The sequence below is a fragment of the Spea bombifrons genome, chromosome 5 (assembly GCF_027358695.1).
Source record: "Spea bombifrons isolate aSpeBom1 chromosome 5, aSpeBom1.2.pri, whole genome shotgun sequence".
In the NCBI taxonomy this organism is placed as follows: Eukaryota; Metazoa; Chordata; class Amphibia; order Anura; family Pelobatidae; genus Spea; species Spea bombifrons.
Window position 1 is genome coordinate 38,542,635 of NC_071091.1, and position 16,814 is coordinate 38,559,448.

The window sequence follows — 16,814 nt, forward strand, 5'->3', positions numbered from 1 at the left end:
GGGTGACACGTAACATGGAAAGAAACTGTTGAAATCTTAGTTTCCACTTGCCTGACATTCATTGATAAGAACTCTAAAGAACAACAAAACCAAACCTCCGGCATCTCCGACCACGAAGGGACTCGAACCCTCAATCTTCTGATCCGAAGTCAGACGCCTTATCCATTAGGCCACGCGGTCTGCATGCAAAGTTTGCGAAAGAATGTGTGGATACGTTTCTCATAGAGAAACATAACTATATTTCCTTTACTTCACATGCCACAATATGCTTTTTATGACCACTGTCCTTCCTCTGACTGATGTTAATTAAGAACATGCAGACAAACGTAGGACACAGAAACGACTAATGCATTTGAAACATCTATGTACGAAGGATTATGCGTGAGTCAGATAGGTGGTTTCATGACGTCTGCGTCTTGCATATGTAGGATCTGTGGCGCAATGGATAGCGCATTGGACTTCTAGCACTTGTCAAGGCATTCAAAGGTTGTGGGTTCGAGTCCCACCAGAGTCGTGGTTTTTCCAGTGGTTGACTGCATTTGATGTTCTTGTTTAGTTATAAGTTGCAATATCCACACATGGAAAAATTGCAATATCCACTCTGAAAAATTTCTGAAATACAATTGACAGATCTTAATCTGACAGATTTTAATTGACTGATTAAATTGTAATTCCAAATATCCACAATTTGTCTGTGAGAAATTATGGTAATCTGAAACAATAGAACGATTTAACACAAGTGTGGAAAGCAGTTTAGCGCTCCGTTTGTAAGATTAAAATTTTGATGCGAAAATAATGCCAATATTCAAAGGTTGTGGGTTCGAGTCCCACTAGAATCGTGTTTTTTTTCCAGTGGTTGACTGCATTTGATGTGCTTGTTTAGTTTTAGGTTGCAATATCCACAAATTGTCTCTGAAAAATGTCTGTAATACAATTGACAGATTTTACTCTAGTGTGAAATGTGTTTCAGTAGTGGGCCCTGTGGCACATTATACAAAGGATGATCACATAGATTTCTTTGGGCAAAAAGATTAGGAAATGTACAACAGAAAATCAAGGGTGCCCTGTGACTCTTATGGAGCCACTTGGAGCCAAAGTCTTCATAACAATAGTTGCAGAAAGAATTAAAGTTTGCCTTTAAGTGTTTGAAACAGTACATCGCAATCAACTTTGATTTCATTAAAGGTGTTGGTAACACACAATATGTCGAAGAACCCTGCATGCCCAGAGGGCGATAAGTATGGTGGTCATATGGCACATCAAAAAACACATGTGAAATCTTAGCCTTCATATGCAGGATCTCAAGTCTGCTTACCCTGTGACTCTAATGAAGCCACTTTAAACCAATGCAATGGCAAAAGGTCCCCTACGAGCTAGTCCCTTGCCTTGAAACCATGTAAAAAAATATCTTCTTTCTTAGCTGCTGTAGCTTGTCAGGATGGCCGAGTGGTCTAAGGCGCCAGACTCAAGAATGCAATCTTCTCTCTGTGAGGGTCTTCTGGTCTCCATGCGGAGGCGTGGGTTCAAATCCCACTTCTGACAGTCATCTTCTTTTGTGCTTTGAGCTTCGTTTAATTCAACATTTTTTTGAGAAAGAATCCAAGATTGAATTTAAGCGTTGAAAGAGTACATTGCAGAAGACATTGATTTCATAACATAAGACAGCAATGTACAATCTCTAGACTCAAAAGAACAGTAACCTGGGGATCTAAACCACCAGCAACCTCAAGACAACTCAAACCCTCAATCTTCCCATCCAAAGTCAGACACCTTACCCATTAGGCCACGAGGTCTTGACAAAACACAAGAGTCTTATTCCGCACTTCGCAGAGAAGACATACCGAAAGAGGTGAAAATAACGACCCAGGTGTAGATACTTTCCAATAGCTGTCACATAGATTTCTTGGGGGAAAGAGATAAGAAAGTGTACAACAGGAAATCAAGGGTGCCTGTGACTCTTATGGAGCCGCTTTGAGCCAAAGTCTTCATAACAATAGTTGGAAAAAGAATTTACGTTTGTTCAAAGTTTTTGAAAGAGTAAATTGCAGACAACTTTGATTTAATCAAATCTCGCAACAACGCACTATCCGTAGAGGTACCTTGTAGGCCAAGATATGGTTATGATCATATGGCAATCAACACTTGAAATCTTAGTTTTGACATGTCTGCCTTTCATACCAAGAGGGACTAAATATCTTGGGTGACACGTAACATGGAAAGAAACTGTTGAAATCTTAGTTTCCACTTGCCTGACATTCATTGATATGGAAGAACTCTAAAGAACAACAAAACCAAACCTCCGGCATCTCCGACCACGAAGGGACTCGAACCCTCAATCTTCTGATCCGAAGTCAGACGCCTTATCCATTAGGCCACGCGGTCTGCATGCAAAGTTTGCGAAAGAATGTGTGGATACGTTTCTCATAGAGAAACATAACTATATTTCCTTTACTTCACATGCCACAATATGCTTTTTATGACCACTGTCCTTCCTCTGACTGATGTTAATTAAGAACATGCAGACAAACGTAGGACACAGAAACGACTAATGCATTTGAAACATCTATGTACGAAGGATTATGCGTGAGTCAGATAGGTGGTTTCATGACGTCTGCGTCTTGCATATGTAGGCTCTGTGGCGCAATGGATAGCGCATTGGACTTCTAGCACTTGTCAAGGCATTCAAAGGTTGTGGGTTCGAGTCCCACCAGAGTCGTGGTTTTTCCAGTGGTTGACTGCATTTGATGTTCTTGTTTAGTTATAAGTTGCAATATCCACACATGGAAAAATTGCAATATCCACTCTGAAAAATTTCTGAAATACAATTGACAGATCTTAATCTGACAGATTTTAATTGACTGATTAAATTGTAATTCCAAATATCCACAATTTGTCTGTGAGAAATTATGGTAATCTGAAACAATAGAACGATTTAACACAAGTGTGGAAAGCAGTTTAGCGCTCCGTTTGTAAGATTAAAATTTTGATGCGAAAATAATGCCAATATTCAAAGGTTGTGGGTTCGAGTCCCACTAGAATCGTGTTTTTTTTCCAGTGGTTGACTGCATTTGATGTGCTTGTTTAGTTTTAGGTTGCAATATCCACAAATTGTCTCTGAAAAATGTCTGTAATACAATTGACAGATTTTACTCTAGTGTGAAATGTGTTTCAGTAGTGGGCCCTGTGGCACATTATACAAAGGATGATCACATAGATTTCTTTGGGCAAAAAGATTAGGAAATGTACAACAGAAAATCAAGGGTGCCCTGTGACTCTTATGGAGCCACTTGGAGCCAAAGTCTTCATAACAATAGTTGCAGAAAGAATTAAAGTTTGCCTTTAAGTGTTTGAAACAGTACATCGCAATCAACTTTGATTTCATTAAAGGTGTTGGTAACACACAATATGTCGAAGAACCCTGCATGCCCAGAGGGCGATAAGTATGGTGGTCATATGGCACATCAAAAAACACATGTGAAATCTTAGCCTTCATATGCAGGATCTCAAGTCTGCTTACCCTGTGACTCTAATGAAGCCACTTTAAACCAATGCAATGGCAAAAGGTCCCCTACGAGCTAGTCCCTTGCCTTGAAACCATGTAAAAAAATATCTTCTTTCTTAGCAGCTGTAGCTTGTCAGGATGGCCGAGTGGTCTAAGGCGCCAGACTCAAGAATGCAATCTTCTCTCTGTGAGGGTCTCCTGGTCTCCATGCGGAGGCGTGGGTTCAAATCCCACTTCTGACAGTCATCTTCTTTTGTGCTTTGAGCTTCGTTTAATTCAACATTTTTTTGAGAAAGAATCCAAGATTGAATTTAAGCGTTGAAAGAGTACATTGCAGAAGACATTGATTTCATAACATAAGACAGCAATGTACAATCTCTAGACTCAAAAGAACAGTAACCTGGGGATCTAAACCACCAGCAACCTCAAGACAACTCAAATCCTCAAACTTCCCATCCAAAGTCAGACACCTTACCCATTAGGCCACGAGGTCTTGACAAAACACAAGAGTCTTATTCCGCACTTCGCAGAGAAGACATACCGAAAGAGGTGAAAATAACGACCCAGGTGTAGATACTTTCCAATAGCTGTCACATAGATTTCTTGGGGGAAAGAGATAAGAAAGTGTACAACAGGAAATCAAGGGTGCCTGTGACTCTTATGGAGCCGCTTTGAGCCAAAGTCTTCATAACAATAGTTGGAAAAAGAATTTACGTTTGTTCAAAGTTTTTGAAAGAGTAAATTGCAGACAACTTTGATTTAATCAAATCTCGCAACAACGCACTATCCGTAGAGGTACCTTGTAGGCCAAGATATGGTTATGATCATATGGCAATCAACACTTGAAATCTTAGTTTTGACATGTCTGCCTTTCATACCAAGAGGGACTAAATATCTTGGGTGACACGTAACATGGAAAGAAACTGTTGAAATCTTAGTTTCCACTTGCCTGACATTCATTGATAAGAACTCTAAAGAACAACAAAACCAAACCTCCGGCATCTCCGACCACGAAGGGACTCGAACCCTCAATCTCCTGATCCGAAGTCAGACGCCTTATCCATTAGGCCACGCGGTCTGCATGCAAAGTTTGCGAAAGAATGTGTGGATACGTTTCTCATAGAGAAACATAACTATATTTCCTTTACTTCACATGCCACAATATGCTTTTTATGACCACTGTCCTTCCTCTGACTGATGTTAATTAAGAACATGCAGACAAACGTAGGACACAGAAACGACTAATGCATTTGAAACATCTATGTACGAAGGATTATGCGTGAGTCAGATAGGTGGTTTCATGACGTCTGTGTCTTGCATATGTAGGCTCTGTGGCGCAATGGATAGCGCATTGGACTTCTAGCACTTGTCAAGGCATTCAAAGGTTGTGGGTTCGAGTCCCACCAGAGTCGTGGTTTTTCCAGTGGTTGACTGCATTTGATGTTCTTGTTTAGTTATAAGTTGCAATATCCACACATGGAAAAATTGCAATATCCACTCTGAAAAATTTCTGAAATACAATTGACAGATCTTAATCTGACAGATTTTAATTGACTGATTAAATTGTAATTCCAAATATCCACAATTTGTCTGTGAGAAATTATGGTAATCTGAAACAATAGAACGATTTAACACAAGTGTGGAAAGCAGTTTAGCGCTCCGTTTGTAAGATTAAAATTTTGATGCGAAAATAATGCCAATATTCAAAGGTTGTGGGTTCGAGTCCCACTAGAATCGTGTTTTTTTTCCAGTGGTTGACTGCATTTGATGTGCTTGTTTAGTTTTAGGTTGCAATATCCACAAATTGTCTCTGAAAAATGTCTGTAATACAATTGACAGATTTTACTCTAGTGTGAAATGTGTTTCAGTAGTGGGCCCTGTGGCACATTATACAAAGGATGATCACATAGATTTCTTTGGGCAAAAAGATTAGGAAATGTACAACAGAAAATCAAGGGTGCCCTGTGACTCTTATGGAGCCACTTGGAGCCAAAGTCTTCATAACAATAGTTGGAGAAAGAATTAAAGTTTGCCTTTAAGTGTTTGAAACAGTACATCGCAATCAACTTTGATTTCATTAAAGGTGTTGGTAACACACAATATGTCGAAGAACCCTGCATGCCCAGAGGGCGATAAGTATGGTGGTCATATGGCACATCAAAAAACACATGTGAAATCTTAGCCTTCATATGCAGGATCTCAAGTCTGCTTACCCTGTGACTCTAATGAAGCCACTTTAAACCAATGCAATGGCAAAAGGTCCCCTACGAGCTAGTCCCTTGCCTTGAAACCATGTAAAAAAATATCTTCTTTCTTAGCAGCTGTAGCTTGTCAGGATGGCCGAGTGGTCTAAGGCTCAAGAATGCAATCTTCTCTCTGTGAGGGTCTTCTGGTCTCCATGCGGAGGCGTGGGTTCAAATCCCACTTCTGACAGTCATCTTCTTTTGTGCTTTGAGCTTCGTTTAATTCAACATTTTTTTGAGAAAGAATCCAAGATTGAATTTAAGCGTTGAAAGAGTACATTGCAGAAGACATTGATTTCATAACATAAGACAGCAATGTACAATCTCTAGACTCAAAAGAACAGTAACCTGGGGATCTAAACCACCAGCAATCTCAAGACAACTCAAATCCTCAATCTTCCCATCCAAAGCCAGACACCTTACCCATTAGGCCACGAGGTCTTGACAAAACACAAGAGTCTTATTCCGCACTTCGCAGAGAAGACATACCGAAAGAGGTGAAAATAACGACCCAGGTGTAGATACTTTCCAATAGCTGTCACATAGATTTCTTGGGGGAAAGAGATAAGAAAGTGTACAACAGGAAATCAAGGGTGCCTGTGACTCTTATGGAGCCGCTTTGAGCCAAAGTCTTCATAACAATAGTTGGAAAAAGAATTTACGTTTGTTCAAAGTTTTTGAAAGAGTAAATTGCAGACAACTTTGATTTAATCAAATCTCGCAACAACGCACTATCCGTAGAGGTACCTTGTAGGCCAAGATAGGGTTATGATCATATGGCAATCAACACTTGAAATCTTAGTTTTGACATGTCTGCCTTTCATACCAAGAGGGACTAAATATCTTGGGTGACACGTAACATGGAAAGAAACTGTTGAAATCTTAGTTTCCACTTGCCTGACATTCATTGATATGGAAGAACTCTAAAGAACAACAAAACCAAACCTCCGGCATCTCCGACCACGAAGGGACTCGAACCCTCAATCTTCTGATCCGAAGTCAGACGCCTTATCCATTAGGCCACGCGGTCTGCATGCAAAGTTTGCGAAAGAATGTGTGGATACGTTTCTCATAGAGAAACATAACTATATTTCCTTTACTTCACATGCCACAATATGCTTTTTATGACCACTGTCCTTCCTCTGACTGATGTTAATTAAGAACATGCAGACAAACGTAGGACACAGAAACGACTAATGCATTTGAAACATCTATGTACGAAGGATTATGCGTGAGTCAGATAGGTGGTTTCATGACGTCTGCGTCTTGCATATGTAGGCTCTGTGGCGCAATGGATAGCGCATTGGACTTCTAGCACTTGTCAAGGCATTCAAAGGTTGTGGTTTCGAGTCCCACCAGAGTCGTGGTTTTTCCAGTGGTTGACTGCATTTGATGTTCTTGTTTAGTTATAAGTTGCAATATCCACACATGGAAAAATTGCAATATCCACTCTGAAAAATTTCTGAAATACAATTGACAGATCTTAATCTGACAGATTTTAATTGACTGATTAAATTGTAATTCCAAATATCCACAATTTGTCTGTGAGAAATTATGGTAATCTGAAACAATAGAACGATTTAACACAAGTGTGGAAAGCAGTTTAGCGCTCCGTTTGTAAGATTAAAATTTTGATGCGAAAATAATGCCAATATTCAAAGGTTGTGGGTTCGAGTCCCACTAGAATCGTGTTTTTTTTCCAGTGGTTGACTGCATTTGATGTGCTTGTTTAGTTTTAGGTTGCAATATCCACAAATTGTCTCTGAAAAATGTCTGTAATACAATTGACAGATTTTACTCTAGTGTGAAATGTGTTTCAGTAGTGGGCCCTGTGGCACATTATACAAAGGATGATCACATAGATTTCTTTGGGCAAAAAGATTTTGAAATGTACAACAGAAAATCAAGGGTGCCCTGTGACTCTTATGGAGCCACTTGGAGCCAAAGTCTTCATAACAATAGTTGCAGAAAGAATTAAAGTTTGCCTTTAAGTGTTTGAAACAGTACATCGCAATCAACTTTGATTTCATTAAAGGTGTTGGTAACACACAATATGTCGAAGAACCCTGCATGCCCAGAGGGCGATAAGTATGGTGGTCATATGGCACATCAAAAAACACATGTGAAATCTTAGCCTTCATATGCAGGATCTCAAGTCTGCTTACCCTGTGACTCTAATGAAGCCACTTTAAACCAATGCAATGGCAAAAGGTCCCCTACGAGCTAGTCCCTTGCCTTGAAACCATGTAAAAAAATATCTTCTTTCTTAGCAGCTGTAGCTTGTCAGGATGGCCGAGTGGTCTAAGGCGCCAGACTCAAGAATGCAATCTTCTCTCTGTGAGGGTCTCCTGGTCTCCATGCGGAGGCGTGGGTTCAAATCCCACTTCTGACAGTCATCTTCTTTTGTGCTTTGAGCTTCGTTTAATTCAACATTTTTTTGAGAAAGAATCCAAGATTGAATTTAAGCGTTGAAAGAGTACATTGCAGAAGACATTGATTTCATAACATAAGACAGCAATGTACAATCTCTAGACTCAAAAGAACAGTAACCTGGGGATCTAAACCACCAGCAACCTCAAGACAACTCAAATCCTCAATCTTCCCATCCAAAGTCAGACACCTTACCCATTAAGGCCACGAGGTCTTGACAAAACACAAGAGTCTTATTCCGCACTTCGCAGAGAAGACATACCGAAAGAGGTGAAAATAACGACCCAGGTGTAGATACTTTCCAATAGCTGTCACATAGATTTCTTGGGGGAAAGAGATAAGAAAGTGTACAACAGGAAATCAAGGGTGCCTGTGACTCTTATGGAGCCGCTTTGAGCCAAAGTCTTCATAACAATAGTTGGAAAAAGAATTTACGTTTGTTCAAAGTTTTTGAAAGAGTAAATTGCAGACAACTTTGATTTAATCAAATCTCGCAACAACGCACTATCCGTAGAGGTACCTTGTAGGCCAAGATATGGTTATGATCATATGGCAATCAACACTTGAAATCTTAGTTTTGACATGTCTGCCTTTCATACCAAGAGGGACTAAATATCTTGGGTGACACGTAACATGGAAAGAAACTGTTGAAATCTTAGTTTCCACTTGCCTGACATTCATTGATATGGAAGAACTCTAAAGAACAACAAAACCAAACCTCCGGCATCTCCGACCACAAAGGGACTCGAACCCTCAATCTTCTGATCCGAAGTCAGACGCCTTATCCATTAGGCCACGCAGTCTACATGCAAAGTTTGCGAAAGAATGTGTGGATACGTTTCTCATAGAGAAACATAACTATATTTCCTTTACTTCACATGCCACAATATGCTTTTTATGACCACTGTCCTTCCTCTGACTGATGTTAATTAAGAACATGCAGACAAACGTAGGACACAGAAACGACTAATGCATTTGAAACATCTATGTACGAAGGATTATGCGTGAGTCAGATAGGTGGTTTCATGACGTCTGCATCTTGCATATGTAGGCTCTGTGGCGCAATGGATAGCGCATTGGACTTCTAGCACTTGTCAAGGCATTCAAAGGTTGTGGGTTCGAGTCCCACCAGAGTCGTGGTTTTTCCAGTGGTTGACTGCATTTGATGTTCTTGTTTAGTTATAAGTTGCAATATCCACACATGGAAAAATTGCAATATCCACTCTGAAAAATTTCTGAAATACAATTGACAGATCTTAATCTGACAGATTTTAATTGACTGATTAAATTGTAATTCCAAATATCCACAATTTGTCTGTGAGAAATTATGGTAATCTGAAACAATAGAACGATTTAACACAAGTGTGGAAAGCAGTTTAGCGCTCCGTTTGTAAGATTAAAATTTTGATGCGAAAATAATGCCAATATTCAAAGGTTGTGGGTTCGAGTCCCACTAGAATCGTGTTTTTTTTCCAGTGGTTGACTGCATTTGATGTGCTTGTTTAGTTTTAGGTTGCAATATCCACAAATTGTCTCTGAAAAATGTCTGTAATACAACTGACAGATTTTACTCTAGTGTGAAATGTGTTTCAGTAGTGGGCCCTGTGGCACATTATACAAAGGATGATCACATAGATTTCTTTGGGCAAAAAGATTAGGAAATGTACAACAGAAAATCAAGGGTGCCCTGTGACTCTTATGGAGCCACTTGGAGCCAAAGTCTTCATAACAATAGTTGGAGAAAGAATTAAAGTTTGCCTTTAAGTGTTTGAAACAGTACATCGCAATCAACTTTGATTTCATTAAAGGTGTTGGTAACACACAATATGTCGAAGAACCCTGCATGCCCAGAGGGCGATAAGTATGGTGGTCATATGGCACATCAAAAAACACATGTGAAATCTTAGCCTTCATATGCAGGATCTCAAGTCTGCTTACCCTGTGACTCTAACGAAGCCACTTTAAACCAATGCAATGGCAAAAGGTCCCCTACGAGCTAGTCCCTTGCCTTGAAACCATGTAAAAAAATATCTTCTTTCTTAGCAGCTGTAGCTTGTCAGGATGGCCGAGTGGTCTAAGGCACCAGACTCAAGAATGCAATCTTCTCTCTGTGAGGGTCTTCTGGTCTCCATGCGGAGGCGTGGGTTCAAATCCCACTTCTGACAGTCATCTTCTTTTGTGCTTTGAGCTTCGTTTAATTCAACATTTTTTTGAGAAAGAATCCAAGATTGAATTTAAGCGTTGAAAGAGTACATTGCAGAAGACATTGATTTCATAACATAAGACAGCAATGTACAATCTCTAGACTCAAAAGAACAGTAACCTGGGGATCTAAACCACCAGCAACCTCAAGACAACTCAAATCCTCAAACTTCCCATCCAAAGTCAGACACCTTACCCATTAGGCCACGAGGTCTTGACAAAACACAAGAGTCTTATTCCGCACTTCGCAGAGAAGACATACCGAAAGAGGTGAAAATAACGACCCAGGTGTAGATACTTTCCAATAGCTGTCACATAGATTTCTTGGGGGAAAGAGATAAGAAAGTGTACAACAGGAAATCAAGGGTGCCTGTGACTCTTATGGAGCCGCTTTGAGCCAAAGTCTTCATAACAATAGTTGGAAAAAGAATTTACGTTTGTTCAAAGTTTTTGAAAGAGTAAATTGCAGACAACTTTGATTTAATCAAATCTCGCAACAACGCACTATCCGTAGAGGTACCTTGTAGGCCAAGATAGGGTTATGATCATATGGCAATCAACACTTGAAATCTTAGTTTTGACATGTCTGCCTTTCATACCAAGAGGGACTAAATATCTTGGGTGACACGTAACATGGAAAGAAACTGTTGAAATCTTAGTTTCCACTTGCCTGACATTCATTGATATGGAAGAACTCTAAAGAACAACAAAACCAAACCTCCGGCATCTCCGACCACGAAGGGACTCGAACCCTCAATCTTCTGATCCGAAGTCAGACGCCTTATCCATTAGGCCACGCGGTCTGCATGCAAAGTTTGCGAAAGAATGTGTGGATACGTTTCTCATAGAGAAACATAACTATATTTCCTTTACTTCACATGCCACAATATGCTTTTTATGACCACTGTCCTTCCTCTGACTGATGTTAATTAAGAACATGCAGACAAACGTAGGACACAGAAACGACTAATGCATTTGAAACATCTATGTACGAAGGATTATGCGTGAGTCAGATAGGTGGTTTCATGACGTCTGCGTCTTGCATATGTAGGCTCTGTGGCGCAATGGATAGCGAATTGGACTTCTAGCACTTGTCAAGGCATTCAAAGGTTGTGGGTTCGAGTCCCACCAGAGTCGTGGTTTTTCCAGTGGTTGACTGCATTTGATGTTCTTGTTTATTTATAAGTTGCAATATCCACACATGGAAAAATTGCAATATCCACTCTGAAAAATTTCTGAAATACAATTGACAGATCTTAATCTGACAGATTTTAATTGACTGATTAAATTGTAATTCCAAATATCCACAATTTGTCTGTGAGAAATTATGGTAATCTGAAACAATAGAACGATTTAACACAAGTGTGGAAAGCAGTTTAGCGCTCCGTTTGTAAGATTAAAATTTTGATGCGAAAATAATGCCAATATTCAAAGGTTGTGGGTTCGAGTCCCACTAGAATCGTGTTTTTTTTCCAGTGGTTGACTGCATTTGATGTGCTTGTTTAGTTTTAGGTTGCAATATCCACAAATTGTCTCTGAAAAATGTCTGTAATACAATTGACAGATTTTACTCTAGTGTGAAATGTGTTTCAGTAGTGGGCCCTGTGGCACATTATACAAAGGATGATCACATAGATTTCTTTGGGCAAAAAGATTAGGAAATGTACAACAGAAAATCAAGGGTGCCCTGTGACTCTTATGGAGCCACTTGGAGCCAAAGTCTTCATAACAATAGTTGGAGAAAGAATTAAAGTTTGCCTTTAAGTGTTTGAAACAGTACATCGCAATCAACTTTGATTTCATTAAAGGTGTTGGTAACACACAATATGTCGAAGAACCCTGCATGCCCAGAGGGCGATAAGTATGGTGGTCATATGGCACATCAAAAAACACATGTGAAATCTTAGCCTTCATATGCAGGATCTCAAGTCTGCTTACCCTGTGACTCTAATGAAGCCACTTTAAACCAATGCAATGGCAAAAGGTCCCCTACGAGCTAGTCCCTTGCCTTGAAACCATGTAAAAAAATATCTTCTTTCTTAGCAGCTGTAGCTTGTCAGGATGGCCGAGTGGTCTAAGGTGCCAGACTCAAGAATGCAATCTTCTCTCTGTGAGGGTCTTCTGGTCTCCATGCGGAGGCGTGGGTTCAAATCCCGCTTCTGACAGTCATCTTCTTTTGTGCTTTGAGCTTCGTTTAATTCAACATTTTTTTGAGAAAGAATCCAAGATTGAATTTAAGCGTTGAAAGAGTACATTGCAGAAGACATTGATTTCATAACATAAGACAGCAATGTACAATCTCTAGACTCAAAAGAACAGTAACCTGGGGATCTAAACCACCAGCAACCTCAAGACAACTCAAATCCTCAAACTTCCCATCCAAAGCCAGACACCTTACCCATTAGGCCACGAGGTCTTGACAAAACACAAGAGTCTTATTCCGCACTTCGCAGAGAAGACATACCGAAAGAGGTGAAAATAACGACCCAGGTGTAGATACTTTCCAATAGCTGTCACATAGATTTCTTGGGGGAAAGAGATAAGAAAGTGTACAACAGGAAATCAAGGGTGCCTGTGACTCTTATGGAGCCGCTTTGAGCCAAAGTCTTCATAACAATAGTTGGAAAAAGAATTTACGTTTGTTCAAAGTTTTTGAAAGAGTAAATTGCAGACAACTTTGATTTAATCAAATCTCGCAACAACGCACTATCCGTAGAGGTACCTTGTAGGCCAAGATAGGGTTATGATCATATGGCAATCAACACTTGAAATCTTAGTTTTGACATGTCTGCCTTTCATACCAAGAGGGACTAAATATCTTGGGTGACACGTAACATGGAAAGAAACTGTTGAAATCTTAGTTTCCACTTGCCTGACATTCATTGATATGGAAGAACTCTAAAGAACAACAAAACCAAACCTCCGGCATCTCCGACCACGAAGGGACTCGAACCCTCAATCTTCTGATCCGAAGTCAGACGCCTTATCCATTAGGCCACGCGGTCTGCATGCAAAGTTTGCGAAAGAATGTGTGGATACGTTTCTCATAGAGAAACATAACTATATTTCCTTTACTTCACATGCCACAATATGCTTTTTATGACCACTGTCCTTCCTCTGACTGATGTTAATTAAGAACATGCAGACAAACGTAGGACACAGAAACGACTAATGCATTTGAAACATCTATGTACGAAGGATTATGTTTGAGTCAGATAGGTGGTTTCATGACGTCTGCGTCTTGCATATGTAGGCTCTGTGGCGCAATGGATAGCGCATTGGACTTCTAGCACTTGTCAAGGCATTCAAAGGTTGTGGGTTCGAGTCCCACCAGAGTCGTGGTTTTTCCAGTGGTTGACTGCATTTGATGTTCTTGTTTAGTTATAAGTTGCAATATCCACACATGGAAAAATTGCAATATCCACTCTGAAAAATTTCTGAAATACAATTGACAGATCTTAATCTGACAGATTTTAATTGACTGATTAAATTGTAATTCCAAATATCCACAATTTGTCTGAGAAATTATGGTAATCTGAAACAATAGAACGATTTAACACAAGTGTGGAAAGCAGTTTAGCGCTCCGTTTGTAAGATTAAAATTTTGATGCGAAAATAATGCCAATATTCAAAGGTTGTGGGTTCGAGTCCCACTAGAATCGTGTTTTTTTTCCAGTGGTTGACTGCATTTGATGTGCTTGTTTAGTTTTAGGTTGCAATATCCACAAATTGTCTCTGAAAAATGTCTGTAATACAATTGACAGATTTTACTCTAGTGTGAAATGTGTTTCAGTAGTGGGCCCTGTGGCACATTATACAAAGGATGATCACATAGATTTCTTTGGGCAAAAAGATTAGGAAATGTACAACAGAAAATCAAGGGTGCCCTGTGACTCTTATGGAGCCACTTGGAGCCAAAGTCTTCATAACAATAGTTGGAGAAAGAATTAAAGTTTGCCTTTAAGTGTTTGAAACAGTACATCGCAATCAACTTTGATTTCATTAAAGGTGTTGGTAACACACAATATGTCGAAGAACCCTGCATGCCCAGAGGGCGATAAGTATGGTGGTCATATGGCACATCAAAAAACACATGTGAAATCTTAGCCTTCATATGCAGGATCTCAAGTCTGCTTACCCTGTGACTCTAATGAAGCCACTTTAAACCAATGCAATGGCAAAAGGTCCCCTACGAGCTAGTCCCTTGCCTTGAAACCATGTAAAAAAATATCTTCTTTCTTAGCAGCTGTAGCTTGTCAGGATGGCCGAGTGGTCTAAGGCGCCAGACTCAAGAATGCAATCTTCTCTCTGTGAGGGTCTTCTGGTCTCCATGCGGAGGCGTGGGTTCAAATCCCGCTTCTGACAGTCATCTTCTTTTGTGCTTTGAGCTTCGTTTAATTCAACATTTTTTTGAGAAAGAATCCAAGATTGAATTTAAGCGTTGAAAGAGTACATTGCAGAAGACATTGATTTCATAACATAAGACAGCAATGTACAATCTCTAGACTCAAAAGAACAGTAACCTGGGGATCTAAACCACCAGCAACCTCAAGACAACTCAAATCCTCAAACTTCCCATCCAAAGCCAGACACCTTACCCATTAGGCCACGAGGTCTTGACAAAACACAAGAGTCTTATTCCGCACTTCGCAGAGAAGACATACCGAAAGAGGTGAAAATAACGACCCAGGTGTAGATACTTTCCAATAGCTGTCACATAGATTTCTTGGGGGAAAGAGATAAGAAAGTGTACAACAGGAAATCAAGGGTGCCTGTGACTCTTATGGAGCCGCTTTGAGCCAAAGTCTTCATAACAATAGTTGGAAAAAGAATTTACGTTTGTTCAAAGTTTTTGAAAGAGTAAATTGCAGACAACTTTGATTTAATCAAATCTCGCAACAACGCACTATCCGTAGAGGTACCTTGTAGGCCAAGATAGGGTTATGATCATATGGCAATCAACACTTGAAATCTTAGTTTTGACATGTCTGCCTTTCATACCAAGAGGGACTAAATATCTTGGGTGACACGTAACATGGAAAGAAACTGTTGAAATCTTAGTTTCCACTTGCCTGACATTCATTGATATGGAAGAACTCTAAAGAACAACAAAACCAAACCTCCGGCATCTCCGACCACGAAGGGACTCGAACCCTCAATCTTCTGATCCGAAGTCAGACGCCTTATCCATTAGGCCACGCGGTCTGCATGCAAAGTTTGCGAAAGAATGTGTGGATACGTTTCTCATAGAGAAACATAACTATATTTCCTTTACTTCACATGCCACAATATGCTTTTTATGACCACTGTCCTTCCTCTGACTGATGTTAATTAAGAACATGCAGACAAACGTAGGACACAGAAACGACTAATGCATTTGAAACATCTATGTACGAAGGATTATGTTTGAGTCAGATAGGTGGTTTCATGACGTCTGCGTCTTGCATATGTAGGCTCTGTGGCGCAATGGATAGCGCATTGGACTTCTAGCACTTGTCAAGGCATTCAAAGGTTGTGGGTTCGAGTCCCACCAGAGTCGTGGTTTTTCCAGTGGTTGACTGCATTTGATGTTCTTGTTTAGTTATAAGTTGCAATATCCACACATGGAAAAATTGCAATATCCACTCTGAAAAATTTCTGAAATACAATTGACAGATCTTAATCTGACAGATTTTAATTGACTGATTAAATTGTAATTCCAAATATCCACAATTTGTCTGTGAGAAATTATGGTAATCTGAAACAATAGAACGATTTAACACAAGTGTGGAAAGCAGTTTAGCGCTCCGTTTGTAAGATTAAAAATTTGATGCGAAAATAATGCCAATATTCAAAGGTTGTGGGTTCGAGTCCCACTAGAATCGTGTTTTTTTTCCAGTGGTTGACTGCATTTGATGTGCTTGTTTAGTTTTAGGTTGCAATATCCACAAATTGTCTCTGAAAAATGTCTGTAATACAATTGACAGATTTTACTCTAGTGTGAAATGTGTTTCAGTAGTGGGCCCTGTGGCACATTATACAAAGGATGATCACATAGATTTCTTTGGGCAAAAAGATTAGGAAATGTACAACAGAAAATCAAGGGTGCCCTGTGACTCTTATGGAGCCACTTGGAGCCAAAGTCTTCATAACAATAGTTGGAGAAAGAATTAAAGTTTGCCTTTAAGTGTTTGAAACAGTACATCGCAATCAACTTTGATTTCATTAAAGGTGTTGGTAACACACAATATGTCGAAGAACCCTGCATGCCCAGAGGGCGATAAGTATGGTGGTCATATGGCACATCAAAAAACACATGTGAAATCTTAGCCTTCATATGCAGGATCTCAAGTCTGCTTACCCTGTGACTCTAATGAAGCCACTTTAAACCAATGCAATGGCAAAAGGTCCCCTACGAGCTAGTCCCTTGCCTTGAAACCATGTAAAAAAATATCTTC

The 16,814-nt window shown here is 39.8% G+C and overlaps 22 non-coding genes across 22 annotated transcripts; 14 read left to right on the forward strand and 8 right to left on the reverse strand.

Moving 5' to 3' along the window:
• Nucleotides 1-107: 107 nt before the first annotated feature.
• On the reverse strand, nt 108-180 carry TRNAR-UCG (transfer RNA arginine (anticodon UCG)). Its single transcript has one exon. It is a non-coding gene; the product is annotated as a tRNA-Arg (tRNA).
• A 247-nt stretch (nt 181-427) lies between these two features.
• On the forward strand, nt 428-514 carry TRNAR-UCU (transfer RNA arginine (anticodon UCU)). The gene is given in 2 exon segments: nt 428-464; nt 479-514. It is a non-coding gene; the product is annotated as a tRNA-Arg (tRNA).
• A 918-nt stretch (nt 515-1,432) lies between these two features.
• Nucleotides 1,433-1,542, forward strand: TRNAL-CAA (transfer RNA leucine (anticodon CAA)). The gene is made up of 2 exons: nt 1,433-1,470; nt 1,497-1,542. It is a non-coding gene; the product is annotated as a tRNA-Leu (tRNA).
• Nucleotides 1,543-2,309: 767 nt separating this feature from the next.
• Nucleotides 2,310-2,382, reverse strand: TRNAR-UCG (transfer RNA arginine (anticodon UCG)). The gene has a single exon. It is a non-coding gene; the product is annotated as a tRNA-Arg (tRNA).
• Nucleotides 2,383-2,629: 247 nt separating this feature from the next.
• Nucleotides 2,630-2,716, forward strand: TRNAR-UCU (transfer RNA arginine (anticodon UCU)). Its single transcript is given in 2 exon segments — nt 2,630-2,666; nt 2,681-2,716. It is a non-coding gene; the product is annotated as a tRNA-Arg (tRNA).
• Nucleotides 2,717-3,634: 918 nt separating this feature from the next.
• Nucleotides 3,635-3,744, forward strand: TRNAL-CAA (transfer RNA leucine (anticodon CAA)). Its single transcript has 2 exons — nt 3,635-3,672; nt 3,699-3,744. It is a non-coding gene; the product is annotated as a tRNA-Leu (tRNA).
• Nucleotides 3,745-4,507: 763 nt separating this feature from the next.
• TRNAR-UCG (transfer RNA arginine (anticodon UCG)) lies at nt 4,508-4,580 on the reverse strand. The gene has a single exon. It is a non-coding gene; the product is annotated as a tRNA-Arg (tRNA).
• A 247-nt stretch (nt 4,581-4,827) lies between these two features.
• Nucleotides 4,828-4,914, forward strand: TRNAR-UCU (transfer RNA arginine (anticodon UCU)). Its single transcript is given in 2 exon segments — nt 4,828-4,864; nt 4,879-4,914. It is a non-coding gene; the product is annotated as a tRNA-Arg (tRNA).
• Nucleotides 4,915-6,702: 1,788 nt separating this feature from the next.
• On the reverse strand, nt 6,703-6,775 carry TRNAR-UCG (transfer RNA arginine (anticodon UCG)). Its single transcript has one exon. It is a non-coding gene; the product is annotated as a tRNA-Arg (tRNA).
• Nucleotides 6,776-7,022: 247 nt separating this feature from the next.
• Nucleotides 7,023-7,109, forward strand: TRNAR-UCU (transfer RNA arginine (anticodon UCU)). The gene is given in 2 exon segments: nt 7,023-7,059; nt 7,074-7,109. It is a non-coding gene; the product is annotated as a tRNA-Arg (tRNA).
• A 918-nt stretch (nt 7,110-8,027) lies between these two features.
• TRNAL-CAA (transfer RNA leucine (anticodon CAA)) lies at nt 8,028-8,137 on the forward strand. The gene is made up of 2 exons: nt 8,028-8,065; nt 8,092-8,137. It is a non-coding gene; the product is annotated as a tRNA-Leu (tRNA).
• A 768-nt stretch (nt 8,138-8,905) lies between these two features.
• On the reverse strand, nt 8,906-8,978 carry TRNAR-UCG (transfer RNA arginine (anticodon UCG)). The gene has a single exon. It is a non-coding gene; the product is annotated as a tRNA-Arg (tRNA).
• A 247-nt stretch (nt 8,979-9,225) lies between these two features.
• On the forward strand, nt 9,226-9,312 carry TRNAR-UCU (transfer RNA arginine (anticodon UCU)). Its single transcript is given in 2 exon segments — nt 9,226-9,262; nt 9,277-9,312. It is a non-coding gene; the product is annotated as a tRNA-Arg (tRNA).
• Nucleotides 9,313-10,230: 918 nt separating this feature from the next.
• TRNAL-CAA (transfer RNA leucine (anticodon CAA)) lies at nt 10,231-10,340 on the forward strand. Its single transcript has 2 exons — nt 10,231-10,268; nt 10,295-10,340. It is a non-coding gene; the product is annotated as a tRNA-Leu (tRNA).
• A 767-nt stretch (nt 10,341-11,107) lies between these two features.
• On the reverse strand, nt 11,108-11,180 carry TRNAR-UCG (transfer RNA arginine (anticodon UCG)). Its single transcript has one exon. It is a non-coding gene; the product is annotated as a tRNA-Arg (tRNA).
• A 247-nt stretch (nt 11,181-11,427) lies between these two features.
• Nucleotides 11,428-11,514, forward strand: TRNAR-UCU (transfer RNA arginine (anticodon UCU)). The gene is given in 2 exon segments: nt 11,428-11,464; nt 11,479-11,514. It is a non-coding gene; the product is annotated as a tRNA-Arg (tRNA).
• Nucleotides 11,515-12,432: 918 nt separating this feature from the next.
• Nucleotides 12,433-12,542, forward strand: TRNAL-CAA (transfer RNA leucine (anticodon CAA)). Its single transcript has 2 exons — nt 12,433-12,470; nt 12,497-12,542. It is a non-coding gene; the product is annotated as a tRNA-Leu (tRNA).
• Nucleotides 12,543-13,309: 767 nt separating this feature from the next.
• Nucleotides 13,310-13,382, reverse strand: TRNAR-UCG (transfer RNA arginine (anticodon UCG)). Its single transcript has one exon. It is a non-coding gene; the product is annotated as a tRNA-Arg (tRNA).
• A 247-nt stretch (nt 13,383-13,629) lies between these two features.
• On the forward strand, nt 13,630-13,716 carry TRNAR-UCU (transfer RNA arginine (anticodon UCU)). Its single transcript is given in 2 exon segments — nt 13,630-13,666; nt 13,681-13,716. It is a non-coding gene; the product is annotated as a tRNA-Arg (tRNA).
• A 916-nt stretch (nt 13,717-14,632) lies between these two features.
• Nucleotides 14,633-14,742, forward strand: TRNAL-CAA (transfer RNA leucine (anticodon CAA)). Its single transcript has 2 exons — nt 14,633-14,670; nt 14,697-14,742. It is a non-coding gene; the product is annotated as a tRNA-Leu (tRNA).
• A 767-nt stretch (nt 14,743-15,509) lies between these two features.
• Nucleotides 15,510-15,582, reverse strand: TRNAR-UCG (transfer RNA arginine (anticodon UCG)). The gene has a single exon. It is a non-coding gene; the product is annotated as a tRNA-Arg (tRNA).
• A 247-nt stretch (nt 15,583-15,829) lies between these two features.
• On the forward strand, nt 15,830-15,916 carry TRNAR-UCU (transfer RNA arginine (anticodon UCU)). Its single transcript is given in 2 exon segments — nt 15,830-15,866; nt 15,881-15,916. It is a non-coding gene; the product is annotated as a tRNA-Arg (tRNA).
• The last annotated feature ends 898 nt before the right edge of the window (nt 15,917-16,814 follow it).